Source organism: Falco punctatus (assembly GCF_963210335.1).
Source record: "Falco punctatus genome assembly, chromosome: 3".
Taxonomy (NCBI): domain Eukaryota; kingdom Metazoa; phylum Chordata; class Aves; order Falconiformes; family Falconidae; genus Falco; species Falco punctatus.
The window spans coordinates 11,926,897-11,952,110 of NC_137582.1; the positions used below are offsets into that span (position 1 = coordinate 11,926,897).

The following is a 25,214-nucleotide window of genomic DNA, read 5'->3' on the forward strand; positions in this document are numbered from 1 at the left end:
AGGCCCCTGAGTGCACTAATCTGCCTTAAATTCCTGTGACCAGCCTCACCTGAGGCTGCTCCCATACCCTTGGGCCCAGGAGCTCTACTCAATCTCACCCCTAGGCCTTCACTCTTTGGCCTGGGCTGTGGTAGAGGAGTGCTGAACTCCACGGCGGTATCTGGTCATGGAAGCCCCTTAACCTAGGCCCTGACCACAGATTGGCTTCCTGGCTTGACCTCAGCCTAGACATTGCATGGACCTGCTGGGAGATCACTGGACCTAGTCCTAACCCTGATTTATGGATTGACTTCCTGGTTTGACCTTCAATCTGCCTCATAGCCATGATATTGTCTCATGATCCAAACTCTTGGTAGGACCTGGTCACCATGTGGGTACCAGAGAATGGGCCCTGGCCAGTGAGGCCCCTGTCCTGCTAGTCCAGGCATCAGCCTTGGTTTCCATCTCTCCATCCCTTAGCAAGCAGCCCTGATCTTGACAAAGTCTGTGTGCATGGGGTGATCAGTAGGTGCAAAGCCTAATTTTAGAAAGGCAATCAAAAGATTATTTACTCTCTTTTGGGAGAGAAAAGGACAGGGACTAAGAGGCCTTTGTCCACGTATTTCCATTGTTTCTTCTGTTTCCTTCCCATGCCTAGAGAGAACATTGTCGAGTTTAACATTCCCAATTTATCACATGTCTAATCTTTCTGCATATTAAACATGTTTGGCTTAATTTTTTGAAGACAGCAGCCATTTGAAACACTAAGTAAAATGAACCTCAGAAGGTCATGACACTGAAAGTCACACTTGTTCATGTTGGGTTCAATGCCCAGTTCAATGCCCAAACTCTGGTTTAGTCAAAGACCATTTCCCACAATTCAATAAAGATAGCTTGCTATAGATTGCACATCTTTGGCTGACCCAGTCCTGGGATTAGATCTTTCTGCCCTGTACAAGGATTAAAACAAATTCTTTTACTAACCACTCCACTGGAAAAGAAAACCAACAGATGAGAATTACCCAGAATGTAACTTAATTATAGAAGCTGAAAAAAAGTAATAGGTATGTAGTTGTTTTTACATGAAGCTATGGTCTTAGCTACTTTTCACATCTGTTGTTGCAAAAGTGCACAAAAATTAGGGAGAGATGTCTCCTTCACAAATGAAGAGAATAGCATCATGAGAATCAAAATAAATAGAATTAATATGCAAATAATAGTTTTCTAATTCCAGGGGAGAATTAGTGAACAATTTCTTCCAAAATACTGAAGGAAGAGTTACTTCGACACCACTTCAAGGATCATTTCTTATAACCAGAAGTACGATTTTCATAATATGTCAGATCATCAGTCACTGTCTTACAATTGTCAAAAGACCTTGACTTGTACAAAATGCCAGTATGGGAGTTTTATGTAAGGGACATGAATCTGACAACTAGGTTAACACTAAAATAAGGATTTTATTTTTTTTTTTAAATTTGGAGCTATAATGGGTTCCTGAAAAAGAAAACAATTATAATTTTTGGAAGTACATTTCAGGTTGCATTCAAGAAGTGGACTGACTTATGATGCAATCACATAAAAGTGAGTCAAACTTTTTTGAACTGGTTTACCCTTTCCTAAGAGGAGATTGTAATGGCTACCTGTTTATGGAGTTTATAGTGGGCCTTGTTAGACAACTTAAGAAAGTGCTTTCCAATACTTGCATAAGAGTTGGACAAACGCAATGTATTGTTCACTACAACCTTAAAACAAAGGTCTTCCTTATCAGGGTGGGGGGGTGGGGGTGGGGGGGAGTGGTGGGAACAAAAAAATCCCAAACAAAAACTTCTACCCAGATGAAGTATGCAAACTACACTGCAAGATAATGAACATTAACTTCACAAAAAAAACCCACCAGCTATATGCAGCCAATCTACATAACAAACTATTGATTTTGAAGTAGAGATACTTCATTGTTTTAAAGCAGTTATGGAGATTGTTTTGCAAATGTATTGCTTTTTAGATCAATGACCTCTATTTCTTTTTACCCTCAGGTTGTGAAGATCATTACAGAAATAAAAAATATTATTTTCTACAATCTATCCTGCACTAATTTAAACTTGGTTACACAATATGATGAAGTCACAGTCCTGTTTTCCAAAAGAAGGCAGGAAAGACCTGACCACAGCAGAAAGAATCTTGGGACATAAGGGGGAACAGGGGCAACATAATTACCAACTACTTAACTACTGCAAGAAAAACAGGAGTAGTGAAGATCATGTTGAGAGAAAGAAACAAGGCTTCTGTTTACCGATGAAGGACAGAGTCATCTTCTGTTTCTTGTGTAATCTGTCAAGAAATATTTGATCTGGCCAAGAACCAGCAGCAGAAGAACAAATACCACTACTGATCAGTATCAAATCACCTTTTAGACCTAGACTAAACTTAGAATGAGACTTCTTGCATAAAAATATCTGAAAACATAAGACCATACCTCTCTAAACATTGAAACACTGGTGTTCTTTTCATCACACTGCCAAAGGAACTTAAAGAAATTAAATTGCAAGCAGCACATCTTTAGGACACACTTCTTAATCCAAATTACCCCTACTATAAACCTGGAGCTCCTGTTCAGACTCTATTTTCATCCCTGTAAGTTATCTGCCTCCTGTTCTGCTATCATATAATTCTGTTTTTTCATACTGCTGCTGGTGCAGTATGAGAAATATCTTTTGATGTTCTTGGCTTGACTCCACCATTTTCAAGATTCTAAACAGACGCAAGTTTTGTCTGGCACTGTAAGGCAAATGGCCATGCTATGTAACTAGCAAGTTAGCCAACATCTCTCCCTTTTAACACTCTTTCCTCAGTTGCCGTAAGACTTAAGCTACCTCTTCCATATTGGGTTCTTCCTCAACCTGCATACCTTTGCAGTTTAGATTGAATCAGAGTCAATTCTATAATTTCTAAGAAGTGGGAAGTGTCTTTCCTCTTGATTTACCAAAAGAAAGAAAACTATTCCTTCTTGAAAATCATACTCAATGCTTTCCAGCAAGATTTGAGGTCTGCTGTCTGCTGGGTTGGGGCTATAGTCACAGGAGTAAAAGGAATTGCACTTACAACCCCTATGAAATCCAGACAAAATACAAGCCTTTGTACTAGTCATAATCTATGCATTCAGACCATACCACTTAACTGTAAAACTCCCCAAAGATTTTATCTGTACTATGTACAGTGAGCTTTTCACAGACACATCTAGTGATTCTATTTGTTTCCTGGAAATAAGAATGACGAGCAGTCAGAAGATGCAGTTGCAGGGAAAATCACGCTGAGGTTGAGTGTTCTTGCTTCAGGCAACTGAATACCGGTGCCGGAAAAAGAAAATTACGTGCCCATCTCTGTCACAGCCCCCATGGGATGCAGGACATTCATCCAAGACAGACATTTCAAAAGTGTTAATTCCAGGCACTCACAGTAGACCCTTCAGTCTGTCTTAAAAATGCTCAGCATACAGAGCTACGAATAAAGTTGTAGAAGGGGAGCTATTCTTTGAACATATTGTACAGTACAGATGGGCTCTTTAACATTCCGGTTTTGGGCATCTCAGACCAGGTACTCCAAGTTACCAAGGAGTTTTGACTTTAATTTCTCTGTGTTTTGATTATCACCTTTAAAGTTAGAACAATGCCCTCTGTGCAGGTCATACAAGTATCTATGAGAACTAATGTTTGTGGAACAGAGACTGTTCAAAGTACAAACCAGAAATGTTCACAAAGGTCCTGCCAGCAAGTATGGCACAGTCTGCTGCAAATGGAGCCTAGCATTATGAATGGAATGGGAATAAGAGAACCTCGGGCATCTATTTGACAGCTTCTCATGAGCCCTGAATTGCCCAGACACACCTAAACATCTCTCTGCATGTCCAAGACCCTCCTACCTGCTAATGGCCACTGGAAGACATAGCTGACTCCCCAGGATGCTCTCACAGGAGTGTGAGGAGATAGCAAAGTGTGTTAATACACTCAGATACCTCCAAGGGTCATGTCCCATAATTTGTCAGATTATTGAAGAACTCCTTGCCTCAATGAGGGATTTACAATTTTTTATGACTTACTGGCTTTCTTTCTTCCAAAAAAGAAATTACTTTCTGTGTGAAAAGTGTTTTACTGTGGCCATTATGTGTCAATGTATATGAACAAATATGTGATCCAGTCAACAATACATGTTAAATACACACAGTTTTCATTACTGCCTCAAACACAATGGTATTTAACCACTTGGGGATCATAGCAGTCTTGGGAGGGCTGATCCTCAATCTTGCCACAGAATGAAAAATAGGATGTGGTGATCTAATTAAAGACTGCATTGATGGACACAATCAAGGAACCAAACTAGAACTGTAGACAGGAATGGAAAAAGGCTGTCTGGACAGTCCCCCACTTCTATTCCTACCCCAATGACTTCACTTACTGTAACGTTTCTAACAGTTTAACTACCATACACTTTCACAAAAAAAAAAAAAAATCACAGGGGTCAGAGGAACCAAAAATGACAAATAATAGATTATGCTGGATGTTTTCACTTTGTCATCATAAAGGCTCAAGACAATGAGGATCCTCTTCCTGACAAAACCCTCCTTTAATCCACGTGGCTTAATTTGAATAAATGCAAAGCACTGTATTTTCAAACAGCTTTAAACTCATGCTAGGCTGCCTTAACTTTCCCTGTCAGTGCTTGCCCCACATGAGGGCTCTCAAAAGAGCAGAACCCTGTCATTTCTGCTTTTCAAAACTGGCATGCCATAAGACTACCCAGAGAGCCACCCCTCAGTATCAGGCCTATGGCCAGGGTATATCACAGAAAGAGCTCAGTCACTGCAAACGTGCTCTGGGTGATTATCTTCCCAAGGGATGGAAATCTGGCCCAGAAAAGATAACAGGGAAGAACTTTATGTAGTGAAGCTCCAGATTCAATCATCTCAGTCTCCCCTTCAAGTAAGGAATCAGCTCCCTTTTGACAGATGTCTCAGCTTTGAGGACTCTCAGATTGCCACCACAACCTGAGCATCAGTTCAAAAGCCACACATACACCCCATCCAGGTGGAATCACTAGAAAAAAACATTTCCCAGACAGTGAACTTTCCCTGGGCAGTATTTTGGTGCACTTTTAGATCGAGTTAATATAAATTCTTCAGTACATTTGCAAGTGCAACACAACAAAACTCTCAAAGTAAAAAAAATAATAAATGTTTCTAAAGCACAAAGAGCCCAGTGTACTGTTTCCACAGACTTTATGTGTACTAGTCCTAAAATTTTCCCTTCATACAGGAGATTCCAGTCCCACAGTCTTACCACTGCTGTTTGAACGGAAGCCCCAGTCTTACTCAGCATGAGCTGTTTGGTTGTATTCAGAGGAATAAATCTAACAGGATAACATCCTTCTTGTAGACTCTAGTGACATTACTGTATATAAACATCTGGATTTACTTTATATTTTCAACAAAAATTACACATTTTCTTTCTGATTCATTAGACAGTAAAATACAAAGAAAACAGAGCTCTAGAATTAAGTAGCTTTTGCAGTATTTTTAAAGTTATTATTCTAATATGAAATATACCTTGTCTCTCTTCCTTCCCTACCAGCTACATTGTTGTAGTTGTCATTTCTGTAACAAACATAGGCAAAATTCTATTTTTTTTTCATTATAAAGGAATATCAGATTGACTGGTTTTAAGCCCGAAGGCCTTTGTTTTTTTTTAAGCCACTGGAAGGGTTCTGTTCATTAAGGTATACTAGTCACTATGCCTCAAGTCAGCAGTGGGCGTTCTTCCTGCCCCATAAGCAAACAGGGCTTCGCTGCAGGCTACTGTAAAGGAGAGAAAATAAGCTGTTGAGGGCTTAAGTCACCTTATATCACATAACTCAGGTTCTGACAGGGACTAGCCAGATAAAAATACACAAAAAAGAAACTACAGAACTACAGAATTAATTACGGACCAGTTTTGGAAGCATACTATAAATACTGGTATGGTCTACTCTTCAGCCTTTCTGCCATACCAGTGAAATGTTAGGTTTGTATTTAAGCTACCTACCCATCTGCAAGGAAACCAAGAACAGCAGCCTAGAAGCCAGCCTAGAATCCATCCTACTTCTACATTACTCGTAAAGATGGCTATTTTGTGATATTCTGAACCCGCAGGTACTCTGCTGTCCAGAAAGCTCCACAGGGCCTTAAGGGCAGTGTCTCCAGACGATGTCTGCAGAGCACTCTAGCACACTGTTCCCCACGACGTGGGTAACATGAGCCTTTCAATTTGATCAAGTTAGCTCTCTTACAGATGGAGACATTTATAATTTGTTATTGCTATTGTTAAAACAACTGAGGTTTTGAAGGCAGGAAAAACCCTTATGGAATGAGGTTTCTGAAACATGACCAAGCCAAAGCCACCAAAAATAAGTCTGGCCTGTTTGCAAAACAAAACTCTTAGTCTGTCTCAGTCCATTCGCTGTGTTGCAGCTATGCTTCTGGCAATACAAACTCACCTTGCAACTGAATCACAAGAGGAAAAACAACACAGCCAACCCCAGGTCAGTAGTTGAACTCCAAATCTTAGTATCATTCACACAACAGAAGGAAAGCATATAGAAGAATAAGGTTTTGTTCTCATTGCATTCCTCTTCAAAGCAAATATATATGGAATGCAGGGTTTAGAAACAGAATCTAAACAGCACAAGCTGCACAGATACACAGTGACTTCAGCAACTGCACCCCAGGTCTCTGTCAGCAGAAGCAGAGGACCTCACATGACCAACTGACACCCTCCAGAATGCAAGAGACGTTACTGAGATGCCCATGCCAAACTTAGTGAAGGTTCAGACTGTTGCAGTTTCCTTCAAATAGTTAACAGCAACCCTTCTTGGAAAACTCCTCTTTCCTTAGTAACTACTGGCTATAATTTAATCAACAAACAATTGAACAGCATAACATAAAAATAATTACATTAGGAGACTTCACAGTGGCACCTGAAAGACATTCTGAACACAAAACACCGTCCTTTTTTTCCCTTACGTCAAAACCACACAGAACAACAATTATAGGGAAACCATGACAAAGAGAAAAGGAAGAGATCTTGAGTTTTTCTGTGAAGGATCCCACACAGGATATTTACTCAGCCAGTTGATAACTATGGAGAGAGAATTCCAGATGTGTGGGTCTCAGCTAGGAAAGCCTTCCCCTCCCCTACACACCCACACATACCCACTTGGTGCTACTCTTAAGCAAGCTTCAGGATGAAAAAGTAAGAATTATGGGTGAAGTATTTGACATGAGCATACACTCCGTGGCTTATGCAGGCCTTTTGATGGATTGACTTGAGAGTAAATGTGTACCATACAATTTTCCTCGAACAGAAGGAAATGCCAGGCATTTACACAGCAATCAAGTTACCACCAAACTTTGCTTCCTCTACTGAAGAGAGCTGCACATTTGATCCTCCTAGAAGTTTGGTTGTCAACAAGGTCACAGGTTTTGATCTTAAGTAGATTGTATGCTAGTAATCATTAAGAACTCAACATTTATTTAGCAGATTCTACCAGATATACTGCCATTACTTCTTATTCCAGACATTGGGAACTACAGAAGTGCTGCCATATATCAAGACTCCTTGATGGACATTTCATACTGGTATACCAGCATTGACTATGACTCTCTCATACCCCGCATGGATACCAAATCTTTGCATCAGACTTCCTCAATTGTCTCCAAGTTAGCAACTTTGTTTGAACCTAAAAATTTAACCAGAACATAACTAAAAGCACTAGATTATTATAATGTCTGTATTAATAAAGGAAAAATAAATATGGTCATGCTACTCACAGCTGATAAAATCTGTGTTCAAAGTGTTAAGAGACCATGTGAGACATCCAGTTGTGCAGAGACTGCAACAGGTTTTACTCTGTATTGAGCTTAAGTGCCTTGTGAACCTAGTGGTCTTTCAGTTGAAAACAGTCTGTTCTTCTTTGGTGTGAGAAGCCAACATTCATAGCAATTCTCAAGTCATATGACCTTCAGGAGAATAAAGAGCTGATATTTGCACTTCATCATAAGTCAGGAAGGATGACTCCACTTCCTGATTGCTAAATTTACCGTAAATCCCAAAAAGTGACTGTGAAAAAAAGAAGTTCCAGGAGCCTAGGTCTTCCCGAAAATTTATCACAACAGAAAAACAAAGTAGTTTACCCTTCTTCCACGCCTACACCCCAAAGGAAAATAATATTCAACCTACTGATCACAGAGCTCTACCAACTGCCCCAGCCACTCTATTGTTCTGGTCTGGATTGCTTTCCTTGCTGGCTTTTAGTCTTGGAGAAAATTCATCACTGAAAAAACACAAAAAAAACTTTTTCACGGATTTTTCAGAGAACGTATATGCTTAGACCAATAGTAAGTTTAGACTAATGATTCTAATCAAAATGGGGAAAAAAAAAACCCCAAAACTTCTCAGATGCCAAGCTCAGGGAAGACTGTTCTGTCCCACCTGGTCCCCTGATTAGTCACCTTATACTATTAACCTTTCATTATGATTGCAACTTATGGAGCTCTTAGGTATGGAGCATGCATCCACAGGCACTAAGTAGCTGAGTATCTCACAGACTTGATAGGATGGATAGAATTCCTAACTATTTTTAATTTAAAAAACCCAACTATTGAATATACCAACAAGAAAAAAACACCTCCTCTGTTAGACAATAATCAATTTAAAATACATGCTTTACTTTTTCAGCTTAAATACTCTTAACACTTGAAGGTCAGTGTCTTTGGGAATTCCTATTTCTAGCCATTGTGGGATAGAACATGAAGCATGCATGTCAGTGCTTGCACATTTAATCTGTCATAAAATTTCTACAATTACATGCATCTAGCCACCTATCAGTCCAGATTCTGGCCCTAGCTATAAGGTTGAAGCTTCTTAAAGCTTGGTTGAAGCCACCCATCAATGCTGACTAAATAAACAGCTATTTATAGCCATATGTTGATGAGTGAAAGACCTGTAAAGGAAGATTTTTGCAAAAAAAAAAACCCAAAGGGATTAGTGGCGAAATAAACGTTTGACTGCACTGAGAAAGCATTCACTTTAACTGCAAGCTATTGACTCAGTATTTTAGTGCTGAACATTAATGGTATGTGTAGACAGCAATCATAAGCAAAGAAATGGACCTGCTAGGATCTATAAATGCATTTTTTTTTTAATACTGAAACTACAAAATAAAATTTGCAGCTTGTTTTGAAAAAGCCCCATTATTTCTTACTGAATGTTGATCTTCATGACAGTTACCTCACTGTCTCGGGAGAGGCAGGAGGATACAGTGGTACTGCATTTTGAAATTTACTGGTACAGAAACCAAGCCTGTCAAGGTGGTAGCATCAGCCACCTAGATTTTAACCCCTGCCTGGCTGTTTCCTTCCTAAAGAACATAGTTAGGCAACAATGCAAGGACTTCCTGTGTTTTAAAATTAGTATTTGCACGGTCTGATGGAAATGTAATGATGGGTCTTTGCTTCTGGTAATTGCGGGTTACACTGTCACAGCAGTTTTGCAAGGGACAAAGACAGTGGATGGTAGATGGGGAGGATGTGGCCACCCCATTAGAAAACCAGGCAGTGGGAAGCTGTCCGCTTGACTGAGGGTGCTTCCAGAAGCAGTGACAAACTGCTGAGATTCACCATAGAGCCCAGTTTATTTCCCTCACAGAATTGGCAGGTATGAAGTGCCATCCTCATCCTCTCCCCAACCAATTTTCCTCCCATGGTAGAGTAAGAACTTGCTGATTAAGAACAGAAATAAAAATAAAGCCAGATTTTGAATGTAGGTTTAATGCCCCACTACAAACAGAAAGGTGTGACTGCACCCTTGATGATTAACACAGCTAGACTCCCTTATCTGGATCATCACCAGGGTGAAGCATCAACCTCAGAAAGGTGATTCAGCCCCTCACAGCCATATCTTGAAACTGCAAATCTCCTGCTTTCTGAGGAGAAGGGTAAAACAATTTTCATCTGAAGACAGGCCTCTCAGGAGGATAGAAGTTGATCTACCATGTTGATACCACAGCCACGCCCTGGCTATATTCTCTTCCCAATTGCTTTTAAATCTGAGTGCCAGTGGCACATGACATATTTTGGCACAGATGCCTCCTGGAACAGTGCTGTTTCAAAAAACACCTTGATAATGCTGAAATTTTCTGACCAGAATATTTAAAGGATCCTGAGAGAGCTAAGCACCCAACTTGCAATTAATCCTCTTATTCTATTAGTAAGGCATTCATTAGCCTAGGTGTTTGCTGCCACTGGAATAAAGGGAAAGAAGCCAACACATACAAGACACCCTAAAATCTATTATCATTTGCCATCACCTACATCAATGTGATGCTGTCTTGTCATAGAATAACCCCACGGCCTTGCACTATTAAAAAGCCTTTGCTGGCAGCTTACATAGAATCCAGATTTCATAACTGTAAAATGGCACATTGGATTTTAGCTGCAGATAAAAGTACAACACAATTCTTTGACAATTTAGCTCATGATGATTATTAGTATAGGCTACTTTTCAGACTTCTAAAAAAAATGAACCAATTTTCCTGTCCTACTTGATTTGTACTATATCTGCCATCTAAAAAGAAGACATTTCTACATTGTTTTTATTTTGCTGAGAGATAAGCAACAAATGGCATAATCCTTATAATGCTACAGTTGTTTTTATAATTACTGCCATGTTTTTGCCATCTCTTGCATTTTGTTGTTGAATATTTCAATGAATGCTGTCTTCAGTCAGCATCTGGGGCAGGAAGTCAAAAATCACCCTGCTTCATTAGTGAGAATTCTCCTATGGACATTACCTATCCATCTTATTCCTTGAGCTGACGGGGTCCCCATCCCTAGAAAGATGGCCCAAAGTGTTGTGAATATGCGGTTGTTTATCCTGAACCCCTTGCCAAGCTGTTTGGCAGCTACGAAATAAATGGTCAGTGTGCTGTTTTTGTTAGAAATGGTAACTGGCAGAAGGATGAGCACCTCAACTTCATTCACTAACATTGCTTCAGCCCAAATTTTTTATACAGTTTCACAAAATAAGAGGTAAGCACTCTGACAAGCTTCACTGATTGTTCTGAAGAACAGTTTTCCTCTCTACCATCGCAAGTGATACATGAAACAATGGCCACTCCTGTGATGATCGCAGTTCGATCACAGTTCAGAGGTTTTCATGTGTTCATGGCTTCACTACAAGAGCAGGGGACATGATTAAGTACAGACAGACTCCTGAAACTTGCCAGCTTGGTCAAAATCTCCAGAAGTTTTAAACAGCATTTATATTGTCTACACCAACCAATAAAGTAAAATCAAACCTGAAGCCTTCATATTCCTTTTCTAAAACTTCATTTTCATGTGTTCATAAAATCCACCGGCTAGAGCACAAATGATCTTTTTATTTTGAGCACTTTTCACTGCTGGCAGGATGTCATCATGGGGGTGAATTGCAAAATAAAATGTAACTAATTAACTTTGACAGTGCATTTATTCGACGAAGTATCATCTTGCAAAGCACAGAGTCAGTTACAGGCTCCTGCAGCCAGACTGAAGAAAAGAAATCACTGTTAATCTGCTTAACTGCAAGGCCTCTCCAGCTCCCTCTGATCAGACTCTTTCTGATGCAGGCTGGTGGGATTCCAGCAGTGGTATCCCTATGCATAAAGCATGCAGGCAGTAAACCCTTGCTTCCTTCCTTGGTGAAACAGCAAATCGGTGTATTGATTAATATGAATTGATCCTGCTTAGAGTGTGGAAGTCTAAATAGGATGGAGTAATAGCAATCTGCAAAAGATTAAAAATGAGCATCACATTTAATTCTCTATTGAATTAATTGATATTCACAAAGCATTTTCAGCAACTAGCAAATCTCAGATTATCTACCTTTGAAAAAGCAGCGTCAAGGGAACAGTCCTGTCCTGGGGCCCTGCCTGGAGGTTTGGCTCCCCAGGGCTGAAGGCCAGCACAGCTGCAGGCTGTCCATCACTAATGAATGCATTACATTTCACTCTGCATCCAGAAAAATTACTATTTTCACTTATTATGAGATGTGAAATAAATAAATTACTCTTGGCATATGCCAACTTGCAACAAGGGATCTGCTGAACTAGAACCAGGTGCTGAAAAAGGGCACAGGCAGCTTAATAACCTCACAAGCCAAAGAACAAACCTAGAAAACCCACCACTGCACAAACTGCAGCTGGCAGAGGAGCACTATGTCTGACCGGCTGAAGCTCGCTGTGTGCAGGATGGCCTCGGGCTGAAAGAAAACTGGCAATGAAGTATGCAATTGCACTCATCCACCTACCCTGAATTTAGCTGCTGCAGTCCCTTTGCTGTGTATCTGAGGTCATATTGCACATATCTGCATTAAACCCCAGATGGATATTGCCTATTCTTCCCCAAATCCCATACCTGTTTGCTCTGGAAGCATGACAAGCTTGCCCTGAGAAATGGCAGTAACTGTGGACTTTCTTTGTACAGTACAAAATGTTTACAGATCTCACTTAGACCAAGTTTCCACTAACTCATCAGTTTTGGGGGCCACTTTTGTGACTGTGAAGAAGGACTTCCATTTTCCGAAACTACAGAGGAACGTGCCTCGGGGAAGCACCTCTGTGTCCTGTCCACTGGACTCCACTATCTTTAAACAAAAGGTATCGCCTGCTTTACTGCAGAAGTGACTGGGAAATGCAGGGCTTTCTGACACTTTACAAGCAACAACTAGACGGAAAAAAAACTTGGAATAGCTTCAGCACTTAAAGGACAACACCAGGTCAAATGTCCTCATGGCAGTTTTAACAGCCCATGGTGTTTCCTGGATGAATGAACAATTTCATGGACTTGAAAGACCACACCTCTTGTGTTCACCCATATCCTGGAAAGTTTACCATCTTTGGTCCAGACAGCCACAAGAGGTCAAGCCTCCAGTCATAGCCAGGGCTGCAACCAAAATTGGAAGATTACTACCATTAACAGTTATCACAGAATTTCCCATATGCTACATTAGCAAACTGAACTAGAAATGTATTTAGCTTTCATCAAATCAAGTTTGTCCTCGACATGAAACAAATTTAACAATGAAAAAGAGAAGCTCTTTTTGAAATACTTTATAGCTGGTTATGCTGCAAAAACACTGACACCATCAAGATAACTGCTGGTCATAGCAGAATCAAGCCTTAACTTAATATTAACAAAACAAAAGCATCCCTCAGGGGGAAACTTGTAAACATCTTCATTTGTATTTTGTCATTCAACAATTGAACAGAAACCACAGTTAATCTGTGCTATTGCTTAAATACCAGAAGTACCAGAAGGAATTCAATTCTATACATATGTAATAATAAAAATAAAATATTCTGGGTGGGTTTTTTTTTGTTTACTCCTGCATTCCAGAGATGTCTGGGTGTGCATGAGGGATAATGAAATGTTAGGAAGAGTATCAAGATTTGTTCAATGAATTATGGTAGGATTGGAAGTGTCAGACCTATTGAAAAATACACAAAAAAGTTCAGTCAAGTTTCACATGGAGTTTCAATAAAGACTTTTTCCTTTAATCCGGCATCCCTGCATGACCTTACCAGTTCAACGTCCACATCTGGAAGAAGTGGGAACCCCATCAGATGGAGTGGTTTGGTATGTGTTAGTAAACACTGAAAACAAAACCAAGAGTTTGCAGTCAGTTAATAGAGAACTGGTTATCAGCTTCAACTTATTTACTATTGACAAGGAAATCTTAAATACATGTTATTTTTTTACAGAAGTACTGCTTGATAGAATAACAAAATAAAGATCCATTTCTGAAAAATGACATAGTTAGAGTGGTAAGGGTGGTTGTAAGAAGGAAAAACTCAGAAAATATATCTCAGCTCTGCCTCTTCAGAGCATTTGCACACTCGTATCTCCAATGACCTCAATGATAATATGTTCTGTACATAAAGAGTCCAGGATCAATCATTTAAAAAATAGAAATTAAAAATAATAAAAGTTAAAGGTAAGTTCTGTAGTCAAGCAGCTAGTCTGTCTGAGAATTACCTATACAAACACAAATACCAAACCTTCATAATGTTCCTCCCAATAGCTAAACTAGCCTCCATTGAGCTGTATCATCAGCTAGAATCCAAAAACAGATTCTGGGCATCTGACCATTATGATCAAGTGATCAGCCCCAAATTTAACACTGAGTATAACCGCTTCTCATCAACCTAGAAGCTCAGCACAAAGCTCCCAGAGATATTTTTCTGTCACATTAGAGCTATCAAACAGTGAAGAACTGCTGTTCCATAGTGCAGCACACCCCTTGCCCAGTTTAGTCCTTATTTTCATGTCCAGGAGAAATGCTCAAAACCTAGCAAATCTATGCTACAAAAGCACAGGAAGAAACACTCACTCTGCTCATCCTGATCCTCGCTGATGCCACCAGATCCCCCTCCAGCAGCAGGACACTAACACACAGTGACAGAGGAATCCCACAGCTCTGCATTGCTTTCCTCCACTGATGCTAATTCACACACAGAGAAATTACTGCAGCATGGTAACTATTAAGTGAATAATTAAAATGTCGCATGCATTACAAAAATGTATGATAAAATAAGATAAAAAGAGTGATTTTTCTACGCTAAAACTCAGAAGTTGAGTATAAAAACTAGGATACCCCCCAGCGGAAACAAGCAGCAATTGCTGGCTTGGTGACAGGTCTTAATTTGTCACAGAGCAGCACAGTGATGTGTTCACTCCCATGCTACAAAAGCAATTATTTTTGCAAAAAAACCAAATCACTTTATCTTCTGGAGCTATACAAATAATTAAGATTCAACTACATTTGTCAAAATACATAAGTACAGCACTCTACAACATTAAAGACTGTGCATTATTCACAGTTTCAGCTCAGTGCACATAACAGAACCTTGTCACTTTTCCCAAAGGATATTTGAACCCCCAGGAACTCAAGAAGATCACATGGCAGGAACCTGGGGCTAGCAAATTACCTCATAGTATTTGCAACATCTTCCACAACCAAAGGCCTGAGTTAAAAGAAATTGTTTGGGCAGTTGGCACGCTGTGGAACAAAGAATGCTTACACTTAACAGGGAGATTAATCTTTAGGCAAATAGCACTGATTCTAACTTTGTATTCCCAGGGCTTCATGTAAGCCAAACAATGTTCATGGGGTTTTTTTCCTAAGTGCCTTTCATCTGCGCTAATGGGTCATAGGGGTCCATTACACCTTTATGAAAACCTAACTTACACTTTCCAATGGCTTTTGTGTAAGTTAATAAGTAGAGATAAAATATCTGATAAAAATGAAAAAAATAGACACTATCTTTTTTTTTCCCCTCTATTTTATTGGCCAATAAAACTTTCAGGCTCAAGGCATAGTTGTTACAGGTCATATTTAGCATGAACAAGTGTTTCCTAAGCACATGAGACAGTCTGCCACTTGTGTCCTTACTTGACACTATTTAAGCCATCTGACCGTCTTCAACTAATTTTTGCCAGAGGAGAAAAAGTCTCAGAAAATGTTCTGAGCTCTCCAAGGATCGGCAATTAGGCATTTGGGGATTGTAAGAGCATCTGAGAAATCAAATTTTACCTGGGTATTCAAAAATGACAAACAGCCTCCTGCTTGCAAGAAAACCAGACTTTACTGGGAAAACACAGACTTGGAAAAACCTTAAAAAAATAACAGCAGATGAGACTGACATCTTTCAGAGACTGGCAAAAGTCCTGACCTAGTCTACCACCATCTACGCTGAGTAGCCAGAAGGGTATTCCCCCTTCTGGTGGGACCAGGCCTAGGGAGATCAGACTCAGGAGATCGCAGGTGAAGGGGAGGTAAATCTGTTGCCTTTGATAGGTATTTGCTTTTGAGGACTTCACTGTCTAAGCCATCTGGGAAGAGAGGCCTCCATACAATTCAGGTACCAAACCCTGGTGCCTGGGACATCTGCTGCCTGTACTGATCAACAGCCATCCTTGCTAACTGCATTCACCGCTGGCTATTTGTTACAGCAACCCCTGCAGTGACAAACAGCTCTTTCATCAGGAGACTGAGGGCAGATATTGTTCTCCCAGAATCTGTATTTCAAAACACAGAACCTTCACATGGAATCTTTTCCTGTCCTTTAACAAACAAGGAAAAAAAAACTTCCCACAACCAACAAAACCCTACCATTTTAAACTGCAGGCTACAGCAAGCACCACAACTTCCTTCAGCAAATTTACATCTATTCTTCTCAGCAGGGCTGATCTTAAACAGCAAAGTCCCAATCCACTACCCATGACCAAAGCAAGCCTGGCCGCCCGCAGATGCTTTCACACATGTTCTTGCACAGATGCCCACAAATGACTTTCCCTACATCCCTGTGAGATGCTGCTCCCATGCCCTGCCAAGTCTCAGGCCTTAAGCCTCATCATCTGCTGAGGTTCAGCTCCCAGACCCTGTGAGGCAATGCCATTACATCCAATAAAGGACAGAGCCTTTGAGGAAAATCAAAGATTTACCCTGGTGTTCTGCTCTTAAATTCACAGCCCATTAGACCAGTACCTCCTAAAGAAGAAGCAAAGCAGCACAGCACAGGCTGTTTTCACTGCAGAGCTCCACCTGCACAGGCAGAAGATGAGGTCAGCCCTCTGCCGTCACTGCAGCTGACCCAACAAGCCCTGCCATAAGTGTGAGGCTTGATTTGGCTCCCCCATGCTCCCTTCTGCCACTTCCAGCAGGTCCCCATTCCCCTGCACCCAAAGCAGAGTGCTTGCTCTCCGGGAAGTTCTCTGGTGCCACAGGGTGGGATGCATCTGGCCAGTCTGATCCAGCTGCCGAACTGCAAGAGGGGGCCACCCCCACCCCCCTTCCATGACAACAAGGGTTTCCCAAACACACTAAGCCCAGCCTTACACATGTGGTTTATTACCTCCTTTTGCCTGCTTTTCCCACCAATCCATAGCATGGCTGCTGGATGGAGGACGAATAAAAATCTGTCCTGCACTTTTAAAGATGAAAGCCCTGTCCAGTCTCCTAAAAGATGCTGGCATGTCAGAAAGAGCAATGCACGACCGAAAGGGGACAGTGGGTCTCCCCCTCTTTCTTGCTCCCTCATACCTGCCAGGCTAGGGCAACTTGAACCACCCTCTTCTAGACGAGGCCTTGGCAGCTCAGACTTGTTAATTCTGGTTGGAGGAGCTCTGATGCACAGAACTTACTTCATATTGTGGTACTTTGAACGACGAGTGCGATGTGGTTTGGATGTGAGGGAGATCGATTACCTCTATGGGATTTTATTCATCAAATCAGTCTTTGAGCAAGATTGCCCCAGGTCTAATGCAGTTCTACTCAAAGTATTTATTTATTTCTGGAAGGCTTTTTTTCTAGAAAGGAAAAGAAAAATGTGATCAACTGCTGAATACATTGGTGGATCTGGAGATTGTCTACACCAAATCCCCTGTGGTTCATCACAAACTGAGACAACACACTTGTTTTAGTAAGGAACCCATTCAGCACACAATTTTGAGTAGTAACTGACTAGATCAACTCTGTTTTATTCCATTGGATATGACAGATCTTTCTTGCAATTTAAGATAATAACATGTTAATCTGAATTCCCATAGGCAGAAAAGACTATGCCATAGTGCTCTTTTTTTAGGCTTATTTTAGCACAATGTGGTTCAGCTAATGAGTCTCATTCCACCCGCATGCAAGAAACAATTCTTTGACTATATCCAGATACAAATACACCTGGTTTGGACAGTAAGTATAAATCTGGAGTCTGAGGGGATTATTAAACTGATTGCACTGTACCTGAAAAATAAGAAAACAATTGAAAAGTTTGATAACCTTACTCAAAACATTTAGGTTTTCATATCCTAGGAAAAATGTGAATCCTGTTAATAAAATCTCTACAAGGGAAAACAAAGGGATTTTGAGAGAATCACACCTAGAATATTTCATGTCCACATGCAAATGACAGTCAGTACTGTTCCTGGTCTCTTCTGTCCCTTCATAATCCTGTTTAGAAACCAGAGGAAAAAAAGAGCAAAAGTTTTGGGAGAAAGAAAAATGTCAATAGGTATGTCATTCAGCATCCTTCATGAAATAAAAGATTTCTACACTCCTTTAACAGGTTTGCAGGTGCTCTCATACCAGATTTGAATGTAAGTGCAAGGAAGTACTTGAGATTTTTTTAAATCTCAAACTCATCTGTATATGACAGAATGCCTTTGATCAAAATAGCAAAAGTTATCACTGAGAGATCTTCTGCTGAAATTTATGGGCTATTAAGCAATTCCAGTATTAAAGGATCATGTAAATTGAATTCTCTTTCATCTTTCCATCCCTACTTCCTTTTTCAGAGCATCTGACCATCCTGCCTTTTTGTGTAGTTATAAATACTATACAAAGAGAAATTTTTGTATTGCTGGACTTAATTGCTTTTAGATTTTTAGCATTTATTTTTAATCAATCTACCAACTGCCTTAATTTGGATAGGCCAATACTGACTTGGTCCCTCTAACAAGGGAACAAAAATTGAACAGACTTCCTTCAGTTATCCAGAATCTATCCTTCCTTTATTAGAAGAGATTAACATCTTGCAGGGACAGAGAGAGATGATCAAGGGCCAATCCATTTTTCAGGGGCAAGCATTTTGAAGTCATGTAGGATACTAACTAGGTTGTGAGAACAGCTTGTATTCTTCTATCAGTTACACAGGCTGCTTTTTTTTTTTGCTTTTTTTTTACTTTTTTTTTTTTCCTGAGAATCCAAAATATCCAGGCTTTGGAGGAAGTGTTTTCAACTTTCAGCTGAAGCTGGTTCTTTTCTAGTTCTTGTAGTTCCTTGTAAGTGAAGACAATGATATAATTTTATCTATAAAAGAACAATAAATGTCTGAAACCTTGGATAAGGGCATTATCCATACACAAATAACAGTCTATACTTGGTTTTAAAGTTCTGCTTGTTCTCTAAATACTTATAAACTATCTAAACAGATTAGACTCCCTATGAACCAATTATTTTTCTTTTTTTCTTCATTTACGTTCAGCAGAAAAAACTTGAGTAAATCAGAAGATGCAAAAGGGTCAGTGACAGGTCTGAGATAGATGTCTCTCTCTGCCTAACCTGCACAAGCCATTTGCTTCCCTCAGTTTTGCCCATCTGTAAAATAGGGGCATTTCTTGCCCGTGGTACTTCTGGTATTGCAGCTCGTATCACGAGGACAACTCTGATTTCTAAAGCACTTCGAGTCTAGCAGGGAGCAAGGGCAATGAAAGTGTTGAAAAGTGGTTTTATATAGTTTCATAAATTGGCTGCCCTGGTACCTTAACATTTCCTTGCATCCTCTTGAATAACATCCTTATCATAAATTTACAGAACGCTCATTCAAAAAAGGAAATATTTTTTAAAAGCTCACAGTGGAGAGAGACCTGGAAAGGGAGGAGAGAGAGCACCTTAGATGAGGAGAGACAAGGAGAAGGCAGCAGAGGTGAGAAGCTGAGGGACTGGCCCGAAGCGTACGAAGGAACGGCACAAACAGTAGTGGACCTTAGAAACCTTGTGGGGGATTGGTGGCCATGCTGGGGCGAGGCGTGCTAGCTACTTATTGAAGTTAACTTGGTATGTGATGGTAAAAGACCTTGTTGCAGCTGTTTTGAGAGTTTTGTGGCATTCATCTACAACAATAATGTACTAAGGTAGTAGTTCCTAATGCTTAGAGCAGAGATGCCAAATGTACGTAAAAACAATCGATTCCGATTTCCAGGCAAATCAAAACTTATTAAGCATATAAATACATTTTATCTTATTAACGAGAAATAAAATTCTGGAGAATATTTTAAATTATTACTTGTACTTCTTTCAGGATGACTGAATGCATATGTTATAATCATTAAATAAACTGCAACTTAGAAATTGGGGGGTAGGTAGGGTGGGTGGGAGTGCAGTGTAAGCCCTACACACAACACAAAAATCCCTTATGTTTTAAGAGTTAATCTCTCCGTGCTGAGGTAACACAACACTTGTATATGTTTGCTTTGATGATGAGAATGCTTCTTTCCCTCTGATCATGAAACAAAGCCAGAGCTCGGGCCTGATGTGAGGACAATGCATCCCCCTCTGCAGCGTACAAGGTTCATAAGCAGTCAAGTCCCTCAGGATCGCAGACGCCATGCTAACAAGCACTTGAAAGAGAGGTCTTTAACTCAGGCAGAGCCCGGTCCAGTCGGCCTCCTGCAAGGCAGTATTTACATTTATGCAACTCCAGCGCTGATGAAGGAGCTGTTGGGATGAATCTCCTAAGAAATGGCACAGTGTCACCTGAGTGAGTGGAGCTGCAGTTCAGCATCACCACCTCTCCCTGCCTGCAGCTTGAAAGCAGCTGCTCCCACCAGCTCCATCATTTTAGAGCTGCTACAGACCCATATGCCCTGGGTTGCCTCAGAAACAGGAGACAACAGTTTTGGACTTGGAACACAAGCCTGAAAGACAAATAAGGTTACTGAGTCCAGGACCACAAGTCATACATACAGCTGGGATTACCCCAGGCCATGAGCTTGAGCGAGTGGTGGAGCAAGCATGGCTATGAAGATGGGAGGGTAAAGAGCCAACACTCCCAGATGCCCTGTGACAGAAGGGATGTTGAAGACTGGTCCCCTTCTGCAGGTGACCAAAGACAGCACTTTGATTCTCACCTGAAAAGTGAGTCAAGCACTTCTGAGTGACCTGGATCTCCTTGTGCCACTGAAACCTGACATTCTTTTTATCTTGGTCTATTAAGCATTAATAAGAAGCTTCGCTGCTTCATCATCTGGGGAACAGTTTTGCCTGAAGCTGCCAGTGTGTCAGTGCTAGCCAAAAAAGACCAGACATGGGTTTCCTGCAGGGGCACCATCCTTATCACACTTGACAAGCCAGCTGTGGCTGCAGCAGACTGGCCTTAGGGAGGGGACATAAGTCAATTGTAAAGACCATTTTTATTCTTCCTACAGAGCTGTGGCTAAATTGGAATTGGATTAGTTGGACACTTGTCTGACTGATAACCCCAATTCCTTTGGCTGTTTTCTGATCTTTTAATTCAGCTCTACCCATTCACAGAATAAAATATTATATAAGCATACAGACTTCTCCTGCAGCATTTCTGTAGTCTTTCCAGTTACGAACTGTGATAGCCTAGAAGTCATGGCCAGCCACACAGCCCAAGAACACAGTGCCCCTTAATCCTAAGGATGATGCATGAGGAGTAAAACAAAGAGTTCCAACAGCCCTTTGAGATGAAGGCTTTCTGCACAACCCACAGTGATTGTAGCGACATAGGCCTAGTTTACACCTAGGAAGAGAAAATGTGCGTACAGCTCTCCTTTGCCCTGCAGCAAAAGAAGAGGCTGAGCATACATCTTTCCTAGGAACACGCTTTCTGCAGAACTGGGGTCCCAGGGAAAGAAGGAAACCTTCAGTTGGGTCAGAAAGATTCCTTAAAATAGAGCTTTTGTCTAGCCAGTCCCCTAAAAATTTAATGGGTAGATGGTTTTTGCGTTTTATTCCTCAATACTGAATAGGAATGAGTATTTTTTCCATTAAGTTCACAAGACCCACATTCTGAGCATTCCTGCAGTAACATTCAGTCATAGTTTGACAACATTTTCAGAGGAAAATCTTATTGTTTTAATTACCGTTGTATAAAGAACTGGAAATATGCATCAGGCCCAGTTCCAACTTAAAACTTACGTCTGCAAGAGGCAGCTGTTTTGGGGGTGGGGTGGGTGGGTGGGGACAAGGGAATTATTTAAGATAGAAGCAGAATATGACTGTGGAGATGTCCTTCTACTTTGGCAGACAACAGATAGGAAAAGACAATTGTCCTTTGCTCTCTCCCAGCCCAAGGCCATTCAGAGACCAGAATCACTGGCCATTCTGTAGGCCAGGAAATCCAGTTCATCAGTTCTCTTACAGAACTGACTCAAAAATTTTATCCACTACTTTGAATTCCTTATACAATGAATGCTTCTCAAATGCTAGACTATAAGAAGATAAAAATAAATCCTATGTAGAAGATAAGGTTTGGAAGACAGGCAGCAGCTCCAAAAAGCAGAGGTGACGGCTAAATAGCCACTTGGGGATGGAAAGACCAATCACAGTGATTAAAAAAAAATAAAAATTCAAAGAACAAAAACAAACCAAAAAAAAACCCCAAGATCTTTGTCTTGTAGGTAATTAGCAGTAGCCTCAACAAGGAAATAGAGGCACCTTTCTGAAGCAAGGCAATACCACAGCAGGGTCCTCTCAAGATGCTCATCATGTAGTTGTGGTGAGGGGCCTCCTTTAAGCTCAGGAAAGGACTGGGTCTCTTAACACATCATCAAGCTCATGTGCTGATCTGTATGTTGGCTTTCTGACTGCATGAGTAAAGCTAACATGCACTAACCTGATACGATCTGCTGCTGGCGACACCTTCAGACTTTGACCATGTTGCTTAAGTAGCAATTACAGACACATTTTGTTACCAGGCACAAGGGGGTTTTCTGATACATTTCACCATTTATACTATAACATATTACAGCTCTGTACTTGATTTACATGGACTTCTCCAGTGAGATGCTCCATTCGAGATACTCCTGGACCAGATCATTTCTCTACCAAAAGCAGAGAGATTATGGCTAATTATTTCCTGCTGTCCTTTCTGTGTCTTTTTTATTCCATTAAACAAACAGACAGTGTTTGGTATATGAGTAAGAAATGTAGTATAACAGAAAATATGCTAGAAAGGAAATGATTACTAATCACTGCTTTTTGCCCAAGACAGCTAAAATGACCTATTTCCTCAGCTCATCAGCTGAGCAAACTACTGACTTCAAGATGTGAGAAACCATTCTTGTTCTGTGGTTCCAAACATAATTTTGTTTCTGTAAGGAATTCATGGAGAAAATATGACCTGGGTTGAAAAAGCAGCACACAAGAACTACATTCATTCCATAAACAGAAGACATGAATGGGAAGCAAACAGACAAATCTAAAGCATAGCCTACAGTTTATTAAGTAAGTTTAATGATTTTAATACAGGGGACTCAAGAGAGCATCGGTTAGGTTAATGTTTGCCCAAGACATTCCAGTACACGATAGGAAGTAAAATGTAAACTGCTCTTAAAATAAACTGTGCTATTGCTTTGGGCAGCAGGAAGAGAAAAAGTTAATCAGATGGAAACTAATTACAGATGTAAGGGGCCTGATTCTTCACCTACTGGAGTTCAAAAGTATGAACTACCTTATGAACACATAAGAAATCCCTACATGGGTATGCTTCTCTTTTACCCCATTAAACTACTCGCGTGTCTCAGTTTTTCCAGGACTGAACATAACTTTCTGACAATGTAATTAATCACTATGTATGCTTTATAGGTAGCACTGTGAGCCACATGCTCAATGTCCAAATGTTTTGATTCGGGAAGCTTAAATTTTGTGGTGGCTTGTTTTTGCCAGGAGTGAAAGGAGGTAGCCCTCAAACATGAACCCACCTGAAAATTTCAAATAGAAAGTTAAACCCGTGTCTTTACAAGTGGCTTTGGGGCTTCACTTTTACTTTTCTCTGACTCAAGAACAACACTAAAGGTTTCTTTCCCATAAAAAAAATAAATTATCCCTCTAAACTGACACAAAATAGTGACACTTCACCAAGAAAATATGCAAAAATACAGAGCTGTAAGTAATATTCTTGCATAATTTCAGCTACAAGTTGTTCTCAGATCCATGACAAGGAGGAATGACCTCCACCCCACCTCCACCACCCCCCTCCCCGTGAAATCCAGTCCTATTGGGAGGAAATTAGTTACTGGCTATTAGTTATCTAAAACTAAATACAGTCTCAGGAAGACAGAATTTAATATTGAATTAACACTTTGAAATATATCCAGCCTTGTCATCAAAAGCCATGAGACTTGCTTCAAAGAGAGTGACTTACTACGCAGATCTTCTACAACTTACACATAAGCTTACGCACAGGCTATATCTAAATTGGCAGGTAATCCAGCTCAATGCAAGCGAACAAGTAAAACAAGGCAGCTGGCATAAGGCCCCTGCATCTTTATGAGAGTTTTTGCTTCAGTCCAACTTCAGTCTGGTTGGTTGGAACCTGAATGTTGCCCATTGTGGATGTGGTGTGAAGCTGTCCAGTGGACCAACCACTGGTCCATCTGGAGATGGTTAGATCTTCCTTAGGGTGATGAAAATTCAGTGCTGTTAATTCAAAGACACGCTTAGGCATTCACAAACAAGCCTTCCTTCCCTCTTCTCAGTTCATTGTCCTCTTCTGCCTTGCACTGCTCTGCTCCATCGTCCCCAGGAGACCATGCCCATGGCATCTGAAGTCAGCTACAGGATGAAGGCAGGTTTGCAGTCCTGTAAGCATTTGAGTTTGCTCCTGTGTGCCCACAAGGAAGGCTTGTACCAGTTTAAGGGCTACTAGGTGAGCCAAACTCCAGCTGCAGGAGGGAAAAAACCTCCAGTGAGCTGGGGCTGACCTTGCCGAGTCACCTTGGGAGCCAGGGGCTCTCCCACTCCAACCCCACCCCACAGTCTGTCCTCTGCCTGTCTGGGATTTTCAGACCTCACCTCCCGTTGACTCTCCAAAATACATGGAATGGCTCTTGGTCACAGGAGCATTTTAGTACAGGAGTCTTTGGGTGAGGAAGGCTGCCCGCCACTCCTCCGCTATCCACTGCTGCTCTCAGAACCAGACACAGGTAGTACCCGATTCCTCACAGGGCTTCCACCTTCCTGAACTACGTGTCAGCCCCCCTTGAAGGTGGCAAGGTGAAGGTGACACCACAGACCTACGTGTGCCAGAGAAACTCGGCTGCAACAAAACCCTGAAACTCCCACGGCGAGTTTGAAAACGCTGAGAAACTCCCGCAACGCGTTCAGAAGGGGGCTGCTTGCCCTTCCTCCCCCCACCCCTCGGCCCGACAGAGCCCCGCGGGTGCCGGGGCCGTGCGTACGAAGGTCCCCAGCGCTCCCCGCCGGCGGGAGCCTCCTGCGCGCTGCCCCGGCGCCACAAGCACGTTCCCTCGCCCGGGGCTCGGCAGGGACCCGGAGGAGCGAAGAGGCTGCGCGGGCAAACGTTCGCCATCACTTTATGTCAGGTGCTTGAGCAGAAGACAAGCCGCGGGTCAGACATCTCGGTTAGCG

General features: G+C 41.2%; 1 protein-coding gene across 1 annotated transcript in view; it reads right to left on the reverse strand.

The window, feature by feature from the left end:
- Positions 1–25,214, reverse strand: part of FBXL7 (F-box and leucine rich repeat protein 7) — a 374,313-nt gene that overhangs the window by 348,075 nt on the left and 1,024 nt on the right. Inside the window, exon 2 of the mRNA XM_080377779.1 lies at positions 7,838–24,508. The gene's annotated coding sequence lies outside the window, so the exon portion shown is untranslated. The remainder of the gene's footprint in view (positions 1–7,837; positions 24,509–25,214) is intronic.